This window comes from Balaenoptera physalus (genome assembly GCF_965194825.1).
Source record: "Balaenoptera physalus genome assembly, chromosome: 16".
In the NCBI taxonomy this organism is placed as follows: domain Eukaryota; kingdom Metazoa; phylum Chordata; class Mammalia; order Artiodactyla; family Balaenopteridae; genus Balaenoptera; species Balaenoptera physalus.
This window is the reverse complement of record NC_138898.1, coordinates 66,215,873-66,226,450: the sequence shown is the minus strand read 5'-3', so window position 1 is coordinate 66,226,450 and position 10,578 is coordinate 66,215,873.

Here is a 10,578-nt window from a genome sequence, read left to right as displayed (position 1 = left end):
GGTGAGAGCCTGGAAGCCGAGCGCGCCCGCCTGCCCGGGGCGGGGGCTGCGGCGGGGCCAGGCGGGGCGGGGGGGGGCTTCCTAGAAACCCTCGCCAAATATAGTCAGCGGATAGGGGCATTCCTAGAAATGCGGCGGCGACGTCAGCCTCGACCTATGGGGGCAGAGCCTGGGGTTCTCCAAACTCGGGGGGAGCGGCGGGGACGGGGAAGAGGGGAGATTCCCCACTTCCAATACCCCGGTGGCCCGGAGGAGGGAGCCTAGGCTGGGCCTCCCTCCTGGGGGGCGGACAGGATTCCTCCACATGCGCTCCAGGGATCCCTCAGCCGGGGGTGTCTGAATGGGGACGCATCTACTTAAGATTCCGACTCGCCCCCAGATCCGTCCCCCCCACTTTCGGAACACTCAGTGACAGTGCCAGCCGGCGCTTTTAGCCCTTCCTCCGATTTTTCTCACTCCTCCCTACCCCCTATGAACAAACAGTAGAAGTTGGAGCTGCACCAAGTCTGGCTTCCACACCTGGCCGCTCACCCCTTGGCGGCCCCTAACCTCCTCTGGGATGACTGGAGTCCCTCAGAAGCCCCGGGTCTGAAATTGGATGGACATGCTCTGTTCCCAAGAACTCCCCAAAATACCAACCCACCTTCAGGCCAAAACATAAAGTTGTGCTTCCCCTTCCCCATTCCAAAGTCCCTCTGTTGCTGCTTTCATGGTCCCAGGCTCTGGGAGATAGGCTGGAAGTTGGGGGGTGGGGCATGAGGGTACCCTCTCCACCTGGCAAAGATCTGGCCTCTTGTGCTGACACCCGTTCCCCCCATAAGCTCCTCCCCCTCCATAAAGTACATGAGGTTCCAACAGTAAGGGGGAACCCCCTACAGCCCGCCCCCTTCCTGAAATCTGCCCCCCCACCCCGCATCCCTTTCCCAGAACCCCACATCATCCCACAAGTGTCCCCTCTTGCCCAAAGAGGATCCACGTAACTGAGACATGACTTGTCCCCTTCGACTGCCCAGCCTCTTTTCAAGTAAACGTGACTGGAATGAGCCTCCCAGGATCATAAAAAATGTATTTGCTGTCCTCTGTTGGCCGACGGGTGTCACACTCAGAAAACACATCACCCAACCCAGTGGGCGCTCCTGATGCCATCAGGGGGGGTCCCGGGGGCCCCAGTCAGAGGAAGTGAGCCACACAGCCCCCTCCTCTCCTCCTGCCTCAGCTGCAGTCCTACCCTGCCCCCACCTCCTGTGGGGGGAGGGGGCGGTCCTGGCTTGCAGCCACTGCCCTGGACTTTGACCCACTGGCCTTGTGGCTCATGTCCCTTCTCTCTCGTTGGATCCCCATTCCAGAAGTCTGGAGGGCTGTTCTCACGGGGAGGCAAGGAAGTCTGCTGTGGGGCCCTCTGGGCTCACTCTGGGCTGGGGGACCCCCAGGGGATGGTTTCTCCAATAGCAGCTTGGAGGGGCGGTGAGAAAAAGGGGGGCTAGGTCAGACCCCTCTTAAGGCAGAGGACTGATCACTGATAGTCATCAATCCCCATTTCCTCCTGAGGACCTACTATGTGCCGAGCACATGGAATATACTGTCTTACCAAACTCACTGCATTACCTTACGGCAGTCAGACAAGAAGACTGAGGCTCAGAGGTCAGTTGTTCATTGAACTAATGCTTGCTTGCCCTCTGCTGATGCTGGGGCCACAGTGGCAAACAGAACAGGTGCTGCCCTCTGGAACTCATCATCTCAGGGAGAGACCCACGTCAGCAAGGGATTACCATGCTGCCCTCGTGGTCCAGGGCATGAGTGCTGGAGCCCAGCTGCCTGGGGTCAGGGCACCATGAGATACTGAGGCTGGGCCGGGACGTCCCTCCTGGGCCTCCCTACTGTCCCACTCAGTGCTGCCTCCATCAAGGCTGCGTTGTCCTCTGGGTCAGTCCCCTCTTGTGGGGTAGAGCCAGAGAGAGAGGCTTTGCGCCCCCTCCCACTTCTTGCCCCCTGCCAGGACTGGCTGCAAGTCCCTGCGCCTGGTTTAGCCTCTCTGGGTCTCAGTTTCCTCATCTGTAAAACAGGAGTTATAATACCCGCCTTATAGGATTTGTAGGGGGATTAAATGAGACAAAGTCCATGTAGGAGAATTTGGCGATCAAAAAATTTGTTTCTCTTGTAAATATTTTCTTTTTATTTTATGTTTAGAAGCTGCAGTTTTAAGTATATTGACAGAACATACATAACAAAAGCTTCCTAAGAAGTGGGAAAAAAACACTGCTGGAAAAATTGGCCTCATTAACATATTTAGACATTTACTTAATACATACTCCATTGGAAATTAGTGATATGACTTTTATTTATTTTTAAAATTTTTATTGGCATACGGTTGCTTTAATTGATAAGACTTTTATCCAAACACTAACATTTCCAAATCAGTCTAAATAGGGGGGCGTTTCAGTTCTTTACCGTCTATACCCAAAGTAGAAAATCCCTCAGTTTCTGAATGCAATCCTGACAAACATCAGAAATGGTCACTCTGAGATCCTGCTGACATACTGTTCTGTACCTTCGTCTAAAGATGTTTCTGTTGAGTAAGTGTCCCTATGCTTCTTTTTTCTCTTTGCTCTGATCTTCCTGCAGCTTCAGAGTTATATTTCAGATTTCTTCTCTTTTTGCTCTCATTTTTGTGGGAGGAAACCAGTTTGCCAAATTCATATGTAGTTCAAAATTGAGAACTGGATTTCTCTTAGAATCTTAACATTTGATCGAGAAGGGCCTCTGAGTACATTCACCAGACGGTTGGTTGTGCTCTGTGTTACTACCTGGAGGAGGGGATGTCTGCGCTGAGACTGGAAAGAGGAAAAAAACTGGGCCAGTGAGAGGGGTGGAGTCCGGGCCACAGGTGTAGCATGTGCAAAGCCGGCCCTTCTGGGGAGCTGAAGTAGCTCCCTGGAGCCACAGTAGCCTGGTTCAAGGTCCTGTAGGACGCCCCCGCCCACATCTGTGCGCTGAGCCCCAGGATTCTGGAAGCTCACCTTATCACCCCCAGTTCAGACCCTAAGAGCTGGATGCAGAAGGTAGGCCCATGGGCAAGGTCCCACCAAAGGCAGCGAGGGCCCTGCCTTTTTACCTTGCACTTTAAAAGATGCCCCCGATCCCTTTGAGGCCTGCCCTTGCCCATTCTGGCTCAGCTTCCCATGACTCAAGCTAGTGGCGGGCCTGAAATCCAGTTAAGTACCGGAAGCGCTGCCAGACTCCGGAAAACAACCCGCTCTTCGGCCGGAAGCCCCAGAGGCCCACTCTGGCCTTCTCCCAGGAAGGAGCCCCACCCGCACCCAGGTTTCTGGCCCAGGGAGGATGCCAAGGCCTAGGCCAGAAGTGCAGGGAGGCCACACCAGGAAGAGGGAGCCTCCCAGAAAGGCCTGGACTCCTGGCTCGCAGGCCCAGAGAGACAGAGAGAGAGAGAGCAGGCTTCACGCTGCCTCTCTGTAGGTTTTCCTCAGGGCGTACAGGAGGGAGACCAGAGGAGGATGCCAGTGCCCGGTCACTGCCATCTCCCAAGACTCCTAGAATATCAAAAATGAAAAACTTCCCAAGCAAGCATATAAAAATTATTGTGCAATAGGTTTTAAACATTTGCATTGAACAGATGTGGACTTAAAAAACAGGTACACACAAACAGGAATGCAATCATAGCAATGTAGTTATGCTAGATATGGGACAGAATCAGGATTTACGGAAAATAATTTCTTACGTGCGTCCACCGAGGTTCGTGGGACATGAGTCTGAAGTGGCGCGATGGTTGTGTTCCTCCCTCAACCCCATCAGGATGTGGCTGTGACCACCCTGGTGATATCTGCTGGAGATAATGTTCAGAATCTAGCCTAAAAAATCTTCCTGAACACCAGGACTTAGGCCCAGTGGTCCTTACAAGTTAGGTCCAAAGCTCCCTGAAAGCCAGAGGTCGCCCCACCCTCATCCTACCCTGGCCTCGGACCCTCGACAGCATGCTGAGTGGCAGGAGCAACTCCAGGGCCTTTCACCTGGCCCTGCCCACCTGCCGCAGTGGTACCTGTGCCCCATAGGGAACAACAGGAACGGGGAGCAAAGAGGATGAAAGGGAAAGCAGTTTCCATGGCCCTGCCCCGCAGGCTCTGTGATGTCAGGTGGAGACAGCCCCTGGCCTGCCTGGGTTTTCTTAAGGCCACCCAGAGCCACAGGTCCCTGTGGGCCTGGAGCCTCGTGTTTTTTTATGAAACGGAAAAACACGGGGGCAACCTACTCGCTCAGGACCTGTAGCCTTGCTACCCTGCCTTGTCTGGCACATGGTTGGGCAAATTAAAGATTTTTTAGAAAATGAATAAGAAGGAAGGAAAAGTACTGGAAGAGAGGGGGTGAGCCTGGGATGTCATTTCCCAGGAGGCGAAGAACTCCAGGCACTGAGTAGACAGAAAGACAAACTGCCATTGGTGAGACCAAGGGGTCTGTGGTTCCTGATGGGCTGGGAACAAGGTCCTCACCTGCTAAGGGGGTCATGACCCCGGAATCCTGAGTCCTCCTGAATTTGTTTCCTCATTGACAACAATGGGGATGTTAAAAGCATTAAATTTCATGATTTGCATGAAGTGCTTGTCTGGGTCTGGCACATAGCAAGTGCTCAATAAATTGTAGGGATTATCATTAGCTATTCATTGGGGGTCTTGAACCGGCCGTGCCTGGATTGTAGGAATAGATTTACAAGTGCGAGGGCTTCTCCTTTAAGATGTGGTTGGTGTCCCTAGCACCAGTTTCATCCTCACCCCTCAGCCCAGGGAAACCAAAGCGGAAGCAGCACCAGGGCCTGGGTGGGTGGGCCAGCTCAGCTGAGCTGGACCTGGTCACCCAGAAAGAGTGTCACCCAGAGTTGGCTTCTTGGAATTTCAACAGGGTGGTCAAATTGTGTCACGAAACTAGTAGAATGCTCCACATCCAGCCCAGGTGGAAATGAAAGAGTTGCTCAACATCTCCATCAGCATAGAATTCTTCTCTGGAACCCACATGACTGTGGACCCATCACCACCTCTCAGACCAATACCAACTTTAAAATAAATGCTGTTGGATTTGGAGTTTTTTTTGATGAGAGGTTGCAACTGGCAATCCACAGGCTGAGCAGGGCCCACAGATGTGTTTCATTTGGCCTACAGAGCCTTTAAAATAATAAAAATAAATTTGATTTGGTGGCCAACATTTTTAAATCAGGAAATTTCATATTTAAATAATCCAGATTTCTGGTATCTCTTAAAAAAATCAGGTGATCAAAAGATTTGGCAGGGGGCAGAGTCAAGATGGTGGCACGGGAAGATGAGGAGTTCACATCTCCCCACAACTAGGGTAACTGCCGGCTACTGGTGGGGGACCTCGATGCCCAAGGAGATGGGAGGAACCCCCAAGCAAGTCGCCGGGGGTCAGGCCGAAGCTCCTGCGGTGGGAGCTCTGAGTGCGAACCACTGGACTAACAGAGAACCTCAGACCCCAGGGAATACTCATCAGAGTGAGGTCTCCCAGAGGTCCTCATTTCAGCACCAAGACCCAGCTCTACCCAACAGCCTACAAACTCCAGTGCTGGAAGCCTCAGGCCAAACAACCAGTAAGACAGAAACACAATCCCACCCATCAAAAAAAAAAAAAAGATTTGGCAGCCGTGGGCCTGTCTTCCTGCAGAGCAACAGTTGGTTGGAGCAGAATAGTGGATAACAGGATATATTAGTCAGTGAAGGCTAGCTGCTGTAATGAACATCCCCAAGCTTTCAGTGGCTTACCACAATACAAGTTCATTTCTTGCTCATATTGTTACCAAGTCTAAGCTCGTACTGCTCACTGACAGGCCAGTAAATCGAAAGACGAGTCGTTGGGGCAAGAAATAGCGACTTCATTTGGAAAGCCGGCAGAGCAAGAAGATGGTGGATTCATGTCCCAAAGAACCATCTTGCCTGAGTTAGGGTTCAGGCTTCTTTTATAGTAAAAGGGGAGGGAGTAAAGTCAAACATTTCCTGGTTCCAGTCAGCCTCTGGAGGGGATATGTTAATTTCTTCCTTCCCGTAGTCATTCACAGGTGGGCCTGGTCAGGATGTTTCATGTGAGCTAAACAAAGGTATTTTAGCTTAATGCTCCTTACCTGAGATGCAGGGTTCCCAGAGATGGGCCATTATGTATAATTTAAGCTTATAGACAACGTCCCTTTAGTGATTAACTTGTAATAGAATACAAAGTTTCTTCCTTATTACAATATCACAGTCCAAGAAGTGGGGGGTGGGAGTGTCCACACATTATTTAGGGAAACAGATGTCATCCACTTCATGGCTCTGACATCTTCGAGGGATTCATTCTTTCTACATTGAGCTGGAGGATGGTGAAGGAGGTGGTGGGAAAGCAGACCAGCTTTTAACTGTATCAGCTGGGAAGTGTCCCACATTGGTGAGAACCAGTCATGAGGCCCAACAGGGACCCAAGGGGGCTGTGAAATGGGGTGCCTAGCTCAGGGCCCAGGAGGAAGAGGAGAACACAGAAGCTTATAAGCAGCAGCATCTCTGTTTCAAGTGGCTGCCCTACATGCTTTCTCCACTTGGTCATGGAAGTTCTGTTCTTCCCGTTGTTCTTCCTCACCTCTCCCCAGCTCAGCCATTTGGCTCAGGGGAAACTTTCTGTCATTGGTTGGAGAATGGTCATGTGATACAATCCCAACCAATGAGACAAGATGGATTTGGATATGATGCCTGGAACAGCAGCAGCCATTTGGGGACCAGTCTTGTGGTGAAACCAACACAGTGATGGCAGAAAAGAGAGATGGAAGGAACCCGTGTCTCTGGTGGCCTGATGGAGCTGCTCAAACAACTAATCCAGAAACCTACCCTACTTCTAGACTTCCTGAGAAATGCATAATAAATTATCTTATTGTTTAAGCCAGTTTGAGCCAGGGAATTCCTGTTCCTTGTAGAATAAAGTATTCAAACTAAGATCGCTGCCTGGCTAGATTCACTAAGGTCACCTGCCTGGCCATGTATGTATTTGAGTTTTGGCCTCTTGACCTAAAATGCTTTCTTTTTCCAATCAGAGCTGAGGTCAATCAGCCAGCTGATCTTCACGGCCTTAAGCATCTACCACTTAAGGATGCAACATGCAATTATCAGTGCTTCGTGGGACAACGTGGGCCCATCCAGGGTCTTTGTCTCCACCCGCACCTCAGGGATGCAGCAATCCATGCGTGACACCGACCACAAGATGAGCAGCTATGGATTTGAGCCCGGGCTCCATCACTTCTTAGCTGGGTGAACTTAGACAAGCCAGTGAACCTCTCTGAGCTTCAGTTTCTGATTGCTGAGAGCATTGCTGGACGATTCGATGACTTGACATGTAAAGGCTCTTCTCCCAGGCTCAGCACCCAGAGGGTTCACAGTAGATGTTGGCTGGTGGTGTGGTCACTGCCCGGCTGCTGAGATCCACTGAATGATCAGATGGTTTGCTCCAACTATTGGCTCACTGGGGAGACGTAGCCCTAAAGTACAAGGCCCATATTGTAGAGCAAGGTTGATTTTAGATCCTCCACGGAGAAGGCACTAGATAGCTCTGAATAACCTAGTAGAAATGTATTCCCCTTTCACTTTTCTTACACGCTTTCTGATCTTGTGAAGGAGAAAATCTCAGTTGGGTGCTGCTCCCTGTTTAACACCTTCCTAACACTTACTAAGCCCCCTGGAAGGGGGCCCAGGCTTCTGGCTCAGAACATTTCATCGTAGCAGTATCGCTATGCAATGTACAAAGATCATTTTGTTTTCGTTGCATTTGAAAGTAATTATCATCCATTTATGGCAGATGGTGCTCTTTTTCCATTTGAGGAAGTGAGATAACATTTTTCTTCTGAGATAAAATTGTCCAGGTTATCCAGGTGAGTTAAGTTAAATAAAAATATTAGTGGAATACAATGCAGGAGGTACAAGGTATGGCGGAAATCAAGAAGGTGGGCTGTGAAAGACTTGAGCTTGGGGGCTTATCAGGGAAAACCATGGGGGCTGGAGGTCCAGCAGGAGCAGGGCCTTTCCGGGTGGTCAGAGGCTGGCGGTCATTCCTAACAGGAGTGACGAGAGCTGTGGCAGCCTGTGCCCAGGCCTCTTAAGAGAGTCCCTGAGATGACATTCAAACTGAATTCCTTTGGAAGGGAGGAAGGAAGGAAAGTAGGGAGACCCAGCATCCTGGTTTGCCCAGGACTGGGGGGTTTCCTGGGTCACTGGACTTTCAGTGATAAAACTGTAACAGTCCCAGGCGAATGGGGATGGTGGGCCCCCCTGGCTGTCCTGGACTGGGGATTTGGGAGGAGCAGAGAGTTGCTGGTTCAGGTCAATGAGAGTGGTCATCCTTGTGAAAAGAAAGAAAGTAGTATTTCTTCAATACCCACAGCCTCTCCCCAAAGACTCAGAAGAATTCTACCTTAGCCTTGGGAGCAAGGTTTCCTGGTATGTCCGTCAGAATAATAGGTGAGGGGACGGGTCAAAAGGAACCTAGACAGGTTGGAGATACACTGGGAAGAGACAGAGTCTGAGGAAGAGAATAGATGGTGTGTGTGACAAGCGTGGAGCTGGTCAGACGGAAGGGAGTCAGCCCGGCTGGGTTGATGTAGAGTCTGGGGAGAGGCCAGAGGCAGCTTCCTAGTGGGATGGGCGGGCTGTGGAGAAAGGCGGGGGTCTTTTCAAAGCCATCGAGCTGTGTTATTAGTGGAGCGCTCCCCACCCCCACCCCTCTGATACCTTCCGGCAGCCCACAGTGAAGGTTGAAATGGCTGGTCATGGACTTCCCTGGTGGTCCAGTGGTTAGGACTCTGCGCTTCCACTGCTGGAGGCAAGGGTTCCATTCCTGGTCGGGGAACTAAGATGCCGCATGCTGCCTAGTGCGGCCAGAACAGCTGGTCAGTTCCTTTCCGATATTGGACGGGTATTGCCTCTAAATGTCACATTCTGCAAAAATCAGAGTAAATCTGACCCAGGGAGGGCTGGTTCCAGGGGAGTCCTCGGAAGCTGCCCAGGGATGAACCACTCCTGCATCTGCCCACGCTTCTCCAGCCCGGTACCCAACGCCAATAATTCCTCCGGGGCCCGGGGTGAGTACCTCCTCTCTCTTTCCCTCAATTACCCCATCTGTAAAGTGGAAGCAGTATTTCCCTCATCATCTCTGTGCCAGGCTCTGAGCTAGGTGGTGAGATGCGGGTTAGACCACACTTGACCCACTTTTATTTTGGTTTGTTTTTGTTTTTAATTATGAGCTATTTCAGGTCAACCGGAAAGGATGGGAAATAAGTTAACAAACACCCGTGTGCCTACCACCCAGCTGAATTAATACATAAATCACATCCAGATTCAACTAAGACCCTCGTGTGCCCTTTCTCTGTCTCAGCCCATCTTCTGACATCCCCACGGATGACACTGTCCTGAGTCTAGACTTCATCACTCTCGGGCATGTTTCTATGCTTTTACTACCTATGTAACCAGAAACAACAAACAGGGTATTGTTTGCGTAACGTTAATTCTGTATAAATGGTATCATGTTGTATCATCTTTCTATGCCTGCCTTTTTTGGCTCCTCTTTTTGTGAGTTTTATCTGCCTCGCGCAATGGAGTTACAGTTTATGCATTTGAACTGCTGAACTTGATTCCACCCTGTGGACCCACCATGGTTTATTCTTCCACTCCCCTTGATGGACACTTAGCTCTTCCCAGCAATGTTCTTCCGAGCAGCCTGGTGGATACAATGAGAATTTCCACACGGTTTACATCTCAGAGTAGGATTCCTGGGTCTCGTCTACATGGGACTTTTATTTATTGTCTGCGTTGGGTCCTTGTTGCTGTGCGCAGGCTTTCTCTAGCTGCGGAGAGCGGGGGCCACTCTTCGTTGCGGTGCGAGGGCGTCTCATTGCAGTGACCTCTCCCCGTGTGGAGCACGGGCTCTAGACGCGCAGGCTTCAATAGTTGTGGCACGCGGGCTTCAGTAGTTGTGGCTCATGGGCTCTAGAACTCAGGCTTAGTAGTTGTGGCGCACGGGCCCAGCTGCTCCACGGCATGTGGGATCCTCCCGGACCAGGGCTCGAACCTGTGTCCCCTGCATTGGCAGGTGGACTCCCAACCACTGCGCCACCAGGAAAGCCCCTACATGGGATTTTTTGTGGTGGCCTTTCACCTGGCATGTCCTCTCAAGTTTTCCTCTGTCCCCACTAGTCCCTGTTTTCTTGTACCCAAGCAGCTTCAATGTTCACATGATCTGTCTGGCTCCTGTGAGCATTTGGGCTTTCAGCTTCTGGGCTCTTGGGAGATACATGGGCATGTGAGCAAGTAACTGTAACATCTTGTGATAGGTGCTATCAAAATGATACACACAAGGTGCTGGTGGTACACAGAGGAAATAGCAACTAACTTCAACTAAGAGGTTGAGGAATGATTCAAAATCATAGTTAAGTTAGTAACAGTTAGGCAAGGTTTTGAGGCATGAGTAGGAGTTTTTCCAAGATGGGGGTGGAGGAAGGGCATTGTAGGCCAAGGGAACAGCATATGCACAGGCACAAATCAAGCTGACTTG